A 16861-nucleotide genomic window follows, 5' to 3' on the forward strand; every position below is an offset into this window, starting at 1 on the left:
ACAGCTCAATGGACCTGCGATGCTCACTGAGGCATGGAGCAGGTTCCTGACCCCCACACACCGCCCCCTGCTCATCTCCAATCCCAGTCGGCATTTGGACTCTATCATCCAAAACAAAATGTTCACAAAGTTCATTACTGGCTTGCTGCCTGAAAAGGCAATTTTTGGATCCCATCTTAGTCTTCCTATACCTAATACTTGCTCACTCGCTATCCTGAGGCAGCCTGATTCTTTACAGGCATCTTCGGCTGCTCATCCACCTAAACAGTCGACTCTCATCCACAAGAGATGCTCATCCACAGCAATTATTAGATCACGGTAGACTTGCATTGACCTAGAAACTCAGTTCCAAATAATTATTCCAAAATGCATCCATTTTGCACACAGCACAACTCCAAATCATGAATGCAATGAACCACTGCTTAGCTTGTTGCTGAGAGCTCGTTGAGCTCAAGATATGTTGACCAAGAGTCCAAAGTTTTCTATCCTTCACAATGCATGCAAACTTCAGCCACCAAAAATGCAGCTGAGCCATTGATTAAGTTATATGGTTAGTAAGTAAAATTCCAATAGTCCCCAGGTGACCATAGGCTGCGTTGCCCTTTTGAAGGGGGTGTGTTGACTGGTGGGGATTTAACCTGAAGATCAGCAAACCTCAGGCAGGGGGCAAGCTTAAGGCAGCAGGGCCTTCATGAATACCTCATATTCATAGGAACTGAACCCATGCTGTTGGCCTCACTCCGCATCATGAACCATGTGTTCAGCCAACTGAGCTAAACGGAAGGAACCGACTGGCAGCCAAATCAACATGGCAATAACTTCAGTTTGTTTGCATGCTCAAATCTGGAATACACTAGAGTTGGTAGGACATGTACCAGGCTCAGCTTTTTATTCATTTCCACATGGTAATTTCCAGAAGACCAAGCTGATCCATGGCTAAGTTGACCGGCAACTACTTGTTTCTAGAAATGTTTTATAAATCATTCCAGTCTGGTTAAGAAGCCCAAGTGCCCAGGGCGATCTTATTACTAGATGATCAATCAGATATACTTCCAACTTAAGAGTATAAAAGTACACACCTGCAAAAAAATAAAGCACTGCGTATTAATCTTCAAGCTTGAGAATTTCATACTTAATATCAGTGGCTCTACACCCAACTAGACAAGAAGTAGCTGTTGGCCATTATAATTAGGCAGGTTTATATTGCTTTATTGCAAATGACAAGATTCTAATCAAACTATTTACAGAGTTTGCCACAGCAGGGCTTTGGAAAACAAATATACAACTGCATTCATCGCAAGATGGAATCAACTACACTCCAACCCACTCATCGCAGAAATTATGAATCATTTATAAGTTCGCTCTCCCCTATCAGCTGGAATACAACTACAGGGAAACATTTCAAATAGTCAAGCCTTTCCACCGATCTGCAGTGCTCCCAAACCAACCCCTTCTTCCCCCCCCCCAACCTGTCCTTTCGTCCACCCCAATACCCCTTTCCCGTGCAACACCCATCCCCTACTCATCTTCTCCCCACACCATCACCCTCTTCCCCCATCATCTTGCCCCCTACCCGTCTCCCTCCATTATCTTGCCCTCCTCCCAGTCACCCTCCATCATCTTGCCCCCTCCCAGTCACCCTCCATCATCTCCCCATCACCTCTGCTTCTCCCCCACCAAACACCCATCCCTCCCTTTCACTCTCTCCATCTATCCCTAATGCCCAGAGCCGCCGCCACGTGCAGCCGAGAGGCCGAGCCTGGGCCCGGGGTTCCAGACTGACAAAGCCCCGGCTCCGCGGGCGGGAGCCCTCCAAGCGGCTGCAGCACAACAATGGCCGGGCAGGGGGGGGGGGGAAGTGGATCAAAATGCGACACAGGCGGTAACTCGAGGCCCCGGCTGGGGGCTGCGGCTGGGAACAAGGCCGCTGACCCCACGCAGAGACCCTCCCTCCCGGCTACCCCGGGCCCGCTGGAACACGAGGATTTTCCACTCAGCCCGGCCTCATCTTCCCCGGGGGTTGGCTCCGTCTGGTTGGCGGCTCCTGCGGGCTTTCCCTCCCCGGTTTCCCCCTCGGTTCCTTACCACGGGCTCCGCTCCGGCTGCTCTCCCTCTGATGGCGGTAAAGGAAGAGGGGCCGCGCCGATTGGCTGGATATAACCAGGGGGAGCGCGCGCCGTGACCACGCCCCCACGGCGCGGCGGTTGGTGCGCGTCCCCCGTGCGCTCCCCACCTCCTCCTGAATACTGACATCCCTCCTCCCCTCCCCATCTACCCTCACACTCCCTCCTACCCTCCTTCCCCTCACACCCTCCTCCCCATCTCCCCTCACTCCCTCTTCCCCTCATTCCTTCTCCTCCCCCTCACAACCCCATCCACCCGCGACCCCCTCTCCTCATAACCCCTCCTCATCCAACCCTCACCCTCTCCACCTCCATACCACCTTCTCATCCATCCTCACATCTCCTCATCCACCCTCACCCTCCCCTCGTTATCCACCCTCCTCCCCACCATAGCCCCCTTCCATCATCACACTGCATCTCCTATTCACACACCCCTCCCCACACCTTCTTCCCCGCCTTACATCCTCTTCCCCTCCTCTTACCCACTTCCCCACCTCACACCTCCCCTCCTTAAACTCTCCTCCCCTCCTCACATCTCACCTCACATCTCTTCCTCAAACCCCTCTTCTCCTCAAACCCCTCTCCTCCTCCTCAAACACCCCGTTCCCCCTCGTCGCCCTCCTCACACCTGCTCAATTGTAAGGGGAATAGATAGATGTTTCTGTGGCTGCAAATGAGACTCCACAATGATATGTTGCCTCCCTGCTGCTAGGGCCAAGGATATCCCAGAGTGACTACAGGACATTCTGGAGGGGGGAGGGTGAACAGCCAGTGGTCATGGTACACATTAGTATAAATGACAAAGGTAACTAAAAGGGATGAGGTCCTAAAAGCAGAGTATAGGGAGTTAAGAAGTAAGTTGAAAAGTAGGACCTCAAAGATCTCCGGATTACCAGCAGTGCCACATGCTAGTCAGAGTAGAAATACCAGGATATATCAGATGAATAGATGGCAGAACAGATGGTGAGGGGGGAGGGTTTCAGATTCTTAGGCATTGGGACCAGTTCTGGGGAAGGTGGGACGAATCCAAAGTGGACGGGTTACACCTGGGCAGAACAGGAACTGATGACCTAGGGGGAGTATTTGCTAGAGTGGCTGGGGAGGGTTTAAACTAACATGGTAGGGGAATGGGAACCTATGCAAGGAGTCAAAGGATGAGGAAATACAGATAAGAACAAAAGACAGAAAGAAGAATAAGAAATGGTAGGCAGAGAGATCAACGGCCAGAATCAAACAGGGCCACAGTGAAAAATAATGGGACAAGGAATGTTAAAAAGACAAGCCTTAAGACTTTGTGCCATAATGCGGAGGATGCACAAGAAAGTGGCTGAATTAATTGCTTAAATAGATGTAAATGGGTACAATGTAGCTGTGATTACAGTGACATGGCTGCAGGGTGACCAGGGATGGGAATTGAACATTCATGGATATCCAGTACTTAGGAAGGTCAGACAAAAAAACGGTGGGGTTGCATTTCGGGTTAAAGAGGAAATTAATGCAATAGTGAGGAAAGATATTTTTAGCTCCAACACAGTGGAATCGGGATAGAGCTGAGAAACACCAAGGGGAACTATACGTTAGTGGGGGATGTATATAGACTCCCAAATTGTAGTGCTAAAGTTGGGAATGGCATTAAAATTAGAGAGGCGTGCGATAAAGGGTGACTGTAATTATAGGTGACTTTAATCTATATAGATTCGGCAAATCAAATTAGTCACAATACTGTATAGCAGAAATGACTGGTGTCTGTACATTGAGGAACCAAATAGAGAACAAGTCATCCTAAACAGGGTATTGTATAATGAGAAAGGAATAATTTGCAATCTTGGATGAGGCCCCTTGAGGATGAGCGACCATAGTATGATAGAATTCTTCATCAAGCTGGAGAGTGACATATTTGATAAGGGCGGCATGGTAACACAATGGTTAGCACTGTTACTTCACAGCTCCAGGGTCCTAGGTTTGATTCCCGGCTTGGTCATTGGCTGCAGGTTCTCCCCGTGTCTGCGTGGGTTTCCTCCGGATGCTCCAGTTTCCTCCCACAGTTCAAAGATGTGCAGGTTAGGTGGATTGGCCATGATACATTTGGTGTCCAAAAAAGGTTAGGTGAGGTTACCGGGTTACAGGGATAGGGTGGAGCTGTGGCCTTAAGTAGGGTGCTCTTTCCAAGGGCCGGTGCAGACCCGATGGGCCGAATGGCTTCCTTCTGCACTGTAAACTCTATGATTCTGAGATTAGGGTCCTGAATCTAAAGGAATCTAAAAAATAAAAGAAATTATAATGGCATGAGGCATGTGCTGGTTATGATGGATTGTGGAACGTGGGCAGCACAGTGGCACAGTGGGTTAACCCTGCTGCCTCATGGCGCTGAGGTCCCAGGTTCGATTCTGGGTCACTGTCCGTGTGGAGTTTGCACATTCTCCCCGTGTTTGCATGGGTTTGACCCCCACAACCCAAAAGATGTGCAGGCTAGGTGGATTGGCCACGGTAAATTGCCCCTTAATTGGAAGAAAAATGAATTGGGTACTCTAAATTTATATATTTTTATTTTTATTCTGGATTGTGGAAGGTTACTTAAATGGATGATGGTGGACAGACAATGGCAAAAATTAGCAATAGTATTAGATCCAAGGAAGAAGCATATAAATTGACCAGAAAAAACAGCAGACCTGAGGATTGGGAGCAGTTTACAATTCAGCAAAGGGAGCCAGGAAGATTGATTAAGAGCCTATTGAAAATAGAGTACGAGAGTAAGCTTGCGAGGAAAATAAAAACTGACTGTAACAGCTTCCATAGATATGTGAAGATTAGTGAAGACAAATGTATGACCCTTACAGTCAGAAACAGGGGAATGTGTAATGGAGAACAAATAAATAGCTGACCAACTAAATACATATTTTGGTTCTGTCTTCACAAAAGTGGACACAAATAATGAACTAGAAATGTGGGCACAGGGCTTAGGGAGGAACTGAAGGAATAAACCGTTTTTTTCCAAATAGCAGACAGTGCCTAGCGGGGTACTGCAGGTGCTAGGACCCCAGCTATTCACTATATATATTAATGATTTAGATGAGGGTACTGCGGCCTGTGCCGGTCTCTCAGGCGGCGCTCGGCTGGTGTCCCGCATGGATTTTGAGTGAGTGTGGGGCCTGGGCCTGGGGGCGGGGCCGGGGGAGCCGGGGCCTGGGAGCGCCACTCCCTCACTAACCGGCGCCTTTCTCTTTCTGTCCCGCAGCTCAAAGCTCAGCTGGGCCGACCAGGTGGAGGAGGAGGGAGACAAGGGTAAGGAGCAGAGCCCGGGGCCCAGCGCCCAGGCCGGGGGGACACGTGGGCACCAGAACCGGGAACAATTGGGTTTCTAACCTCATTGTCCCCCTGCCCAGATTGCAGGGTCAGCGGCTATTCAACTGTGGAAATCATCGCAGATTGAGTGGATGGGAAGAGGAGGGGGTGGAGGATGGAGAGGGGAGAGAGGAAGGGGGGAGGAGGGGAGAGTGGAAGGAGAGGAGGAGGGAGTAGGTGGTGGGGAGGGTGAGAATGGAAGGGGTGGAGGAGTGAAGGGGGCTAGGGTAGAGGGGGTGGAAGGGAGACGAGGAGGAGGGTAGAGGGAGGAAGGGAAGGGGGTGGAGGGAGCAGGATGGGGATGTGTGGGGCTTGATGCCTTCAACGTCTCAAAAATTATATATGTTTCAATTAAATCACTTTTCAATCCCAGAGAATATCTAGTTTACTTGATCACTCCCCCAGTGCCTTCATTGGTCCCTGCTGCCTTCACAGAGAAAGATACATAAAAACCCCTGAAGTTTTGGGGGTAATGAGGAACTGAAAGAAACTGGTATCGGTGAAAACCGTATCCGGTTTCCTCCCACAGTCCAAAGATGTGCAGGTTAGGTGGATTGGCCATGCTAAATTGCCCTTAGTGTCCAAAATTGCCCTTAGTGTTGGGTGAGGTTACTGGGTTATGGGGATAGGGTGGAGGTGTGGACCTTGGGTAGGGTGCTCTTTCCAAGAGCCGGTGCAGATTCGATGGGCCGAATAACCTGCTTCTGCACTGTAAATTCTATAAAAAATTCTATAAATTTGCAGATGACACCTGGGTGGGAGGGTGACATGTGAGGAGGATGCAGAGATGCTTCAGTGTGACGTGGACAAATTGAGTGAGTGGGCAAATGCATGACAGATGCAGTATAATGTGGATAAATGTGAGGTTATCCACTTCGGTAGCAAAAATAGGACGGCAGATTATTATCTGAATGGCTATAGATTGAGAAAGGGGAATGTGCAACGAGACCTGGGTGTCCTTGTACACCAGTCACTGAAAGTAAGCATGCAGGTACAGCAGGTGGTAAATAAGGCAAATGGAAGTGAGAGGACAAATACAGGAGCAGAGAAGTCTTGTTGCAATTATATAGGGCCTTGGTGTGACCACACCTGAAATATTGTGCAGTTTTGATCTCCTTATCTGAGGAAAGATGTTCTGGCCACAGGGGGAGTGCAGTGGTTTACCAGACCGATTCCTGGGATGGTGGGACTGATATATGAGGAGAGATTGAGTCAATTAGGATTATATTTGCTGGAGTTTAGAAGAATGAGGGTGAATCTCATAAAAACTATAAACGTTTGACAGGACTAGACAGGGTATGCAGGAAGGATTTTCCCAATGGCGGGAGTGTCCAGAACGTGGGTCACAGATACAGGGTAAACCATTTAAGACGGAAATTAAGATGAATTTCTTCACCCAGACAGTGGTGAGCCTGTAGAATTCACTTCCACAGAAAGCAGTTGGGGCCAAAACATTGTATGTTTTCAAGACGGAGCTAAATAGAGCTCTTGGGACGAAAGGGATCAAAGGATACTGGAGGGGGGGTGGGGGTGGGGGGGGGGGGGGCAGTGGGAACAGGTTACTGAGTTGGATGATCAGTCATGATCTTAATGAGTGGCAGTAAAGACTCGAGGGCTGAATGGCTTACTCCTGCACCTATTTTCTATGTTACCTATTTTGACACCTTTTCTTAGGCTCTTCAACTAAGTCAACAAGGGCAAAAACTGTTCCAGGTTTTATTTCACCCTTTTGGGTTTCTGAACGTTCTCCAGCTCCCTGCACTCCAGCAGAATTCAACTGGTTGTCCCTGGCCTTACAATTCTCTCATAGTACCCTTCACTTCCAGAGATTCCTGCTGGCTTTCTCCAGTCTTTCAACCACTTTTTCCCACTGAAGGCAACCTTACTTCCAGCCTAATCATTTCCGAGGAGGAAGTTGATCCCTGCCACTGGCAGCTCAGTGGGAATTCCTATCGTCACTGGGCCTGAGACTAGATCACACCGCAGGTGGACCCAATGCAAGGGAATGGATATGTACCCTCCTCATTCCACTGATCGGTGCCTTGGCTTTCATGGAGGATTTGGGAGGTATATGTATATTTCTCGCCAGCATTAAAGACTGAGTGGCCATTCTTGATAGCTGCTCTTGAATTAAAAAGGTCCAGGTATCTGGTGGCCATTTCAGCTGTTCTGCTCCTCTCTCAAAAACGGCGACAAAGGATCCCATGTCACTCTCTTCAAATTTGGGAATTAAGCTGACTTAGTTAAGGGAGTCAGAGATTGGTGTTCTAAGGTAGGACGATTTGGACCGTTACCAGGTAGAGATATTTTTTTTTTCCCAGCTGCTTCCATCTTTCTAATCCCTCTCTCCCTTTGAGCTGCTAACTCCATTTCCAGTTTTTGGAGCTCAAATTCTTCTCTCTCTTTTTCATAGTCATAGAATTTATAGCGCAGAAAGAGGCCATTCAGCCCATCGATTCTGCACCGGCCTTTGGAAAGAACACCCCACCCAAGCCCACACCTCCACCCTATCCCCGCAACCCAGTAACCCCACTTAACCTTTTTGGACACCAAGGACAATTTAGCATGGCCAATCCACCTAACTGGCACATCTTTGGACTGTGGGAGGAAACCGGAGCACCCGAAGGAAATCCATACAGACACGTGGAGAATGTGCAGACTCCGCACAGACACTGACCCAAGCCGGGAATCAAATCTGCGACCTGGAGTTGTGATCAACTGTGCTAACCACTGTGCTACCGTGCTGCCCCACGTGCCCCACTTCACGTGTGCTTTCTCTCCCTCTCTTTCTTTCCCTCTCTTGAACTTTGATTTGTTTCTCTCACTTCTGAAACTCTTGCACCATTCTGAGATGTTCCAGCTCAAATTTGGCCAGGGGAAGGGATTTGCAGTCAAGGTTGAATTTCTCATCTATCTGTTCTGGTGGATAAGTGGGGACCAAATGTTATACCTGTAGCTGGAGCAGATCACTTTGAATCTTCCTGGGTAGTTTTATTTAGTTTCATTTTCCTAACTACACCTTTCACTTGTTCTCTGCTTAGGGATGCTAGTGTCTCGCCATTTAAATCTTGTTTTAGCAACATTTGGCCATCAAAATTTTCAATTTTTCTTGTGTCAGAGGGAAGGAAATTGCTGCAGTAGTATTCTTGTGTTTTGGAGATCATCTCAGCTACTGAATTTCTCCCTCTTGGCTTCTAGTTGGTTCCTTTCATATCGGAATGAGCTTGTTTCTTAGATTTGGGTTCTGGTCAGATTTTTGGTCAGAATTTTCTTATTTGGTCCGCTTTGGCTCACTTGTAATGGGTCTATCCTGGACCTGAACTCCCAATTTTTGCCTTCGGACGAATGGCACAAGGAGTGGATAAAGAACTTCAGCTTTTTGCTCTCCTGTCTGAAACATATTTCAAAAGCTGCAATACATAGTTGCTCATTTGCAATTGCTAAATTTGTTTATAATTTGGGGATAAAATTGAAATTAAACACTTTTATCAACTGCTCCAAGAAGAGGGAAATCTTTCTTCCAACTTCACAACGCCCTGAAAAGAAAAAACAGGCACAATAAAATAACCAGCAAATGATCCACTGCAGTCCGTTTCTGCAATCCCTGAAAATGTAAATCAATCCTTCAGTATTAAAGAGAAATAGCTGATAGAAACAACATAAGTTTGATATAATGCCAAAAGTTACATTTCCCATGCCTTAAATGTAATAAAGCATCCCAAGGCAGTTTAAAATAAAAGTTGACACTGAACCACAATACATATACAAACTGAAAAACAAGAAAGAACAGGCAGTTATAAAACACCTCATCAAACCCCTTGTAATCAATTGACTCGAAGTGGTATTGAGACTGGACTAGTAATCCAGCAACCCATGGTAATATTCCAGGATCCGGGTTTGAATCACAACCCAATTTGAATTCAATAAAAATATAGAATTAAAAGTCTAACGATGACCATGAAACCATTGTCATAAAACCCATCAGGTTCACAAATGTCTTTTCGGGAAGGAAATCTGCCATTCTCACCTGGTCTGACCTACATGTGACTCCAGATCCACAGCAATGTTGTTGACTCTTAAATTCCCCTGCAGTAGGCCTACCGAGCCACTCAGTTCAAGTGCAATTAGTGATGGGAAATAAATACTAGTCTAGCCAGCGATGCCCACACCTTATTAGTGAATTTGAAAAAAACGATTATTTTGAAGAGAATAGGCAATCAAGATAGGAAATAAGAGCAGGAGTAGACCATTTGGCGTGCTTTGCCATTCAATACAATCATGGCCTTAACCCAACTTTCCATTCTCCACTATCATCTTTGACACCCACGTTGATGAAAAATCTGTTAATTCAGTTGATACAAAGCTAGGCTGGAACATGTATTGTGAGATGTGATAACCCTCACAGTACCACAGGGGATTGCTGATTGATCTCCCCATGGGTTTTGTCGGGGGATCACTGATTGATCTCCCAATGGGCTTTGGAGAATGCAAGTTCCCGTGGTGAGTGGGTGGTGGCCCGCCCAGCTGGGGCTCGTTAGCAGTTCCCTTTAGTCCTGGGCTGGGACGTTTGTTTTGTGTGTGTGCCGCGTGAGCGGTTTTATTTTCATTTAAAATTAACCAGATTGGCCTTTCACTCCATGTTTCCTGGAATTATTACATGAGGAAGATGTAAAGTGTCTAGGGGAGTATTTGGACTGACTTAGTGAGTGGGCATGAACAAGACAGATGGAATATAAAAAATCTTGAGGTAATCCATTTGGTAGAAGGGACAGATGTGCAGAATATTTCCTAAATGGTAAGAAATTAGGAATTGTAGATGTACAAAGGGACCTGGGTGTCCTTGTCCATAAGTCACAGACAGCTAGCATGCAGGTGCAGCAAGCGATTAGGAAGGTTAATGGAAAATTAGTCTTTATCGCTATAGGATTTGAATACAGGAGTAGCCAGGTCTTGCTTCAATTGTACAGACTCATGGTTAGACCACACCTGGAGTTCTGTGTGCAGTTGTGGTCCCTTTACCTCAGAAAGAATATTTTTGCCACAGAGGTATATAACAAAGGTCCATAGTCACAGAAAGAGGCCCTTCAGTCCATTGCGTCTGCGTCAGCCACCAACCACCTATCTATTCCAATCCTATTTTCCAGCACTTTGTCCATAGCCTTGTATGCTTTGGATGTTCACCAGACTTTTCCAGGGATGACAGTATTGTGAAGAGAGATTGGGCAAACTGGACCTGCATTCTCTAGCATTTCAAAGAATGAGAGGTGCTCGCATTCAAACCTACAAAATAATTAAAGGGATAGACAGGCTTGATGCAGGTAAGCTATTTCCCTTGGCTGGCAGTCTAGAACCAGGGGACACAATTTCAAAATAAGGGGGGAACCACTTAGGAACAAGATGAAGATAAATATCTTTACACAGAAGGTTTTGAATCTTTGGAATTCTCTACCCCAGAGGGCTGTGGAAGCTCAAACATTGAGTATGTTTAAAGCAAATATTGATAGATTTCTGATTAGCAATCGTGTAAAGGGCTATGGGGATAGTGTGTGTAAAAGGCATTGAAGTGTCTGGTCAGCCATGTTCGTATCAAATGGTGGAGCAGGGTTGACGGGCTGAATGGCCTACTTCTTTTCCTATGTTCCTATAAATATATTCAATGACCCAGTCTCCACTGCTCTCTGGGGTTGAGAATTCGGCAAACTACCAACCCTCTGAGAGGAGAAATTCCTCTTCACCTTCATCTTAAATTGGAGGCCATTTATTCTGAAACTGTGTGACCTTGTTCTAGATTCTCCTATGAGAGAAACCAGCTTCTCAGCAGCCACCCTGCCAAGCCCCGTCAGAATTTTATCTTTCATAAGTTTCCTTCTCACTCTTTGTAAAGTTCTAGGCGAGCGACCACGCGGAAGTGATAACCGTCAGAAAACTCAATATTTATTTAACCAACTAGATTCAACTCCTACTCCCCGAAGGGTCTCCCACACCCAGCCCACACTTGGTCCGGGGTATTTATGTCTCTTGCTTAAGGTTGTAGCTCCCTCCCTTCATCTGGGGATGACGGGACTGTATTATGAAGAGTGATTGGGCAAACTGGCCTTATTCTCTAGATTTTAGAAAACTCTCTAGAGTTCACAACATGAAAAGTAAACATGAGCTTAAAGAACGACTGACCTGTTGCTTAGCAACCAGGGGCGACCATTAGGATAGGTAGGAATAATGAGTTTACTTTTAACTGGACCCAAGGCAGTTGGAGCTAAGTAATAATGCAGAAGGCAACTCTCACAGCTCTGCCAGAAGCAAAAGCAGAACCTTGGAGTAATGGGCATGAAAACAAGTCCCAGGAACTAAAGAACAGCTAGTTCGAGAAACCAGGGAATTAAAACAGAAGGTTCAGGAAGATTGAAGTCAAAGGAACAATAAAGGAACTGGAATTTGAACAAGGTACTGTTCATTGAAAATAAAGGCAGAGCTGAAAAGTGCAGACCTGGTGAAGTTGGCGAGAGAGATGCCAGATATCTGAAACAATCCTAAAATTGGTGACCTGAGTACAAACTATGAGGCAGTAATGTCCTATTGGTGGCTGCATACCTGGCAGATTGTGTGAAAGACTGAATGCAAGTGGTAATTAAAGACAGTGGAATACTGAAAGAAGAGTTGGAAATCCTGGAAGTGGATCCTCATTGGGAATGAGGAAGTCTTTTCGAGAAAGGAGTTTGGAAACATATGTGTGATAATAATCTGGGGGGATTTGAGGAGAAATCCACAGAAGTCGGCTTGGGTGGCATTTGCAAATTAGTTTCAGAATGGGGTGTATCTGACCACAATTAGCCTGTTAATTTGCAGGGACTGCATATTTACTGAAAACATTATCGCATAAAATATATTTTGTAACCTGTGTTATGCTTAAAATCTGTGCACAGTAGTGAAGGTATAGGTGGGCCGAAGGAGTAATGTATTATAGTCAAACTTTTCATATTGAATAAATGTTTTTTCTGTTGTTAAAAGCTAATTGGCAGTCCTATGACTCTGTTCATCCTTGTTTTCTGCAAAAAAGTAAAATTCTCTTTCTTTTGAACCATGCTTCCATTCTAGGACCTTCCTGTCCCGTAGTGACATCAACTGGGTTTTTGTAACACAATGGCTTAATCCCAGGAATCAGCCTAGTGAACCTTCTCTGAACTGTTTCCAAAGTGAGCATATCCCTCAAGTGAGCAGACCAAAACTGTACACAGTAATCTAGGGTCTCACCAATGCACTGTAAAGTTATAACAAGACTTCCTTAGTTTTATACTCCATCCCCTTGCAACAAAAGCCAATATTTAATTTGCCTTCATAACTACTTGCTGTACCCACAAGCTAAGTCTTGTGTTTCATGTATAAGGGCACCCAGATAACTCTGTTGCATTATGTCATCTCTCTCTCTCTCTCTATTTAAGTGAGATTCTACTTTTCTATTCTTCCTGCCAAAGTGGACAACCTCACATCCATCAGAGATAGGAGACAGTCCAGGAGTGCACTGGGAATGCAGCAAGGGGAATCATTCTAAGCTTGGTGTCCTCCAGCTGCAGAGATGGACAAGAGTTGTGTGTTCCAGAGGAAGAAGGCACAGCTTGGTACGTAGGCTTGTATCTCAGACATTGTCGCTTGGCTTGGCTGTCTCTGTACTGGGCTCCAGATGGAATTGTGATAGTAACAGGAGACATCAGCAGCTTGTAGATTGGAAAGACATAATACAGGGGGCTATGTGAAGCTCTGATAGTGGGGGGAGCACATCGATAGGTGACCATGCACAAAGCCTCTAGATGGGGTGCATAAAGGTCCACATAGGGCATGAGTATTTCACAGATGATGGTCTCGGGGTGAGGGTAGAAATGTCCGCCCAAACAAACTGGGATACAATATTATTGGGGGAGGCTGGAGAACAACAGGAGGAAGAACTACCTTCACATCATGAGGATCAAGGTGTATATCTTTTTTTTTAGAAATATTTTTATTCAAATTTTTACATATTTTCAACAAACCCCCTTACAGAAAAAAGAAAAACAAAGAACACATAAATAAACATCTTACAACTACATCACGAATTCCCCCAATATACAAACCCCCCATTAAGCAATAATAAACACAGTAGAAAACACAAAGTACACCCCCCCTCCATTCCCCCCCCCCCCCCCCCCCCACCTCTCTGGGTTGCTGCTGCTGCTGACCACCTCGAACACCCCGCTAGAAAGTCTAGGAACGGTTGCCACCGCCTGAAGAACCCTTGCACAGACCCTCTCAAGGCAAATTTTACCCTCTCCAATTTAATGAACCCTGCCATGTCGCTCATCCAGGCTTCCACCCTCGAGGGCCTCGCATCCTTCCACTGTAGCAGAATCCTCCGGCGGGTTATCAGGGACGCAAAGGCCAGAATACTCTTTCGCCTCCTGCACTCCCGGCTCGTCCGATACCCCAAATAGTGCTAACCCCCAGCTCGGCTTAACCCGGGTGTTCACCACCTTAGACACCACCCTCCAGAACCCATCCAGCGCCCGGCACGCCCAGAACATATGGGTATGATTTGCTGGGCTCCCCGAGCACCTCCCACACCTGTCTTCCACCCCAAAGAACCTGCTCAGCCTCATCCCTGTCATATGCGCTCTATGAAAAACCTTACATTATATCAGGCTAAGCTTGGCACAAGAGGAGGAAGAATTAACCCTACCCAGAATGTCCGCCCACGTACCCTCGTCTATCTCCTCCCCAAGCTCCTCCTCCCATTTACCCTTTAGCTCCTCCACCGAGGTTTCCTCCTCTTCCTGCATCTCCTGGTAGATCGCCGAGACCCTACCCTCTCCAACCCACACCCCTGAGACCACCCTATCCTGGATCCTAAGTGCTGGAAGCAGCGGGAACTCCCTCACCTGCCGTCTTACAAACGCCCTTACCTGCATATACCTGAAGGCATTCCCGGGGGAAGGCCAAATTCGTGGCCACATTGGCCACCGGGGCTACGTAAAGTCGCCTAACCCAACTAATGATCCCCTCCCCGAACCCAAACCTCCTCAACACTTCCCAGAGGTACCCCCACTACACCCTATCGAAGGCCTTCTCCGCGTCCATCTCCGCCACTATCTCCGCCTCCCTCTCCACTGTAGGCATCATGATTACGTTAAGGAGCCTCCGCACATTGGTATTCAGCTGCCTTCCCTTAACAAAACCCGTCTGGTCCTCGTGAATCACCCCCGGGACACAGTCCTCAATTCTGGTAGCCAACACCTTCGCTAACAGCTTCACGTCCACGTTGAGGAGAGAAATTGGCCTATACGATCCACACTGTAATGGGTCCTTGTCCCGCTTCAAGATCAGCGAGATCAGCGCCCTGGACATCGTCGGGGGTAGGGCCCTCCCCTCCCTTGCCTCATTGAAAGTCCTCACTAGAACGCTTCCGGTTGCGGCGATGACCAGCTAAGTCGCACGTTTCGGCAGCTCCCGGTGGAACGGACTTTTGGGCTCTTGATAGGAGCCCCAACGGCAATTTTAACGGCTGAAAACACCGTGCGGTAAACCAGAAGGGTGTTCCCCCTGGACACGGATGGAAAAAGGAGAGGAAAGTGGCCGGATTGCAGCGGATCCTTTGGAACAACGGCAAGGAAGGCAAGCAGAAACCAAGATGGCGTCGGAAGGTGGCAGTTTCATATGGGGCCCTGAACAACAAGAGTTTTTGAAACGCTGCGTGGAGGAGATAAAAAAGGAAATGAAGAAAGAGTTGTTGGCCCCGATATTACAGGCGATTGAAGGGCTGAAAGAGGAACAAAAGACCCAGGAGCAGGAGCTTCGGGTCGTGAAGGCGAAAGCAGCAGAGAATGAAAACGATATACAGGGCCTGGTGGTGAAGTCGGAGATACAGGAGGCACACCAGAAACGATCTGTGGAGAGGTTGGAGGCACTGGAAAACAACGCAAGGAGGAACAACTTGAGGATTCTTGGCCTTCCTGAAGGTGTGGAGGGGGCGGACGTCGGGGCATATGTGAGCACGATGCTGCACTCGTTAATGGGAGTGGAGGCCCCGACGGGTCCGTTGGAGGTGGAGGGAGCATACCGAGTTATGGTGCGAGGATCGAGAGCAGGAGAAGCTCCCAGAGCCATAGTGGTGAGATTTCTCCGTTTTAAGGATAGAGAAATGGTCCTTAGATGGGCGAAGAAAACTCGGTGTAGTAAATGGGAGAACGCGGTGATCCGCGTCTACCAAGATTGGAGTGCGGAGGTGGCGAGAAGGAGGGCGAGCTTTAATCGGGCCAAAGCGGTACTTCACAAAAAAAAGATAAAATTTGGAATGCTGCAACTGGCAAGACTGTGGGTCACATATCAAGGGAGGCACCACTACTTTGAAACGGCGGATGAAGCATGGACTTTTATTGTAGAAGAAAAATTGGAATGATTGGACTACAAAAATGAACGTTTGGACAAAGTGGTGGGACGAGTGGGGGGGGGGGGCGAAGAGGGATTGTATGATTAATCCTGCGGTATGGTAACTTTTCTTTCTCCCACAGGTGGTGATGGGGGGAGGTGGGGAGGGAGAGGAGATGGGGCGTTGGCCATGGGAGGCGGGGCCGAGGGAGAAGCGCGGGCTTGGTTCCCGCGCTATGATAATTATGGCGGGAATAGAGAAGCAGGAAGGAGGGGGCGCCGCACGGGGCGAGCCGGGATCACGGGGGGAAGCCGAGGTCAGCCAGAGTTTGCTGACTTCTGGGAGCAACATGGGGGGAGTAATTACGCTAGCGGGGGGTCTAGCGGGGGGGGGGGGGGAGGGGGGAATTACTGGGTTGCTGCTGCTGGGGAAAGGGGGGAGTGGGTACGGGAAAGGATGGGCGGGGGGGCACCGTCTGGGAGAAATACAGCTGCGTGGGAACTGGGCGAGAAGCTGGAAAAAGATGATGGCTAACCGGCAAGGGGGGGGGGTGGGAAGCCCCCCAACTCGGCTGATCACGTGGAACGTGAGGGGGCTTAACGGGCCGATAAAGAGGGCACGAGTACTCGCACACCTTAAGAAACTTAAAGCAGATGTGGTCATGTTACAGGAAACGCACCTGAAACTGATAGATCAGGTTAGGTTGCGCAAAAGATGGGTAGGGCAGGTGTTCCATTCGGGGCTGGATGCGAAAAACAGGGGGGTGGCTATATTAGTGGGGAAGCGGGTAATGTTCGAGGCAAAGACTATAGTGGCGGATAACGGGGGCAGATACGTGATGGTGAGTGGCAAATTACAGGGAGAGATGGTGGTGTTGGTAAACGTGTATGCCCCGAATTGGGACGATGCCAATTTTATGAGGCGAATGCTAGGACGCATCCCAGACCTAGAGACCGGAAAGCTGATAATGGGGGGAGACTTCAACACGGTGTTGGAACCAAGGCTG

This window comes from Scyliorhinus torazame, chromosome 19 (genome assembly GCF_047496885.1).
Source record: "Scyliorhinus torazame isolate Kashiwa2021f chromosome 19, sScyTor2.1, whole genome shotgun sequence".
NCBI lineage: Eukaryota > Metazoa > Chordata > Chondrichthyes > Carcharhiniformes > Scyliorhinidae > Scyliorhinus > Scyliorhinus torazame.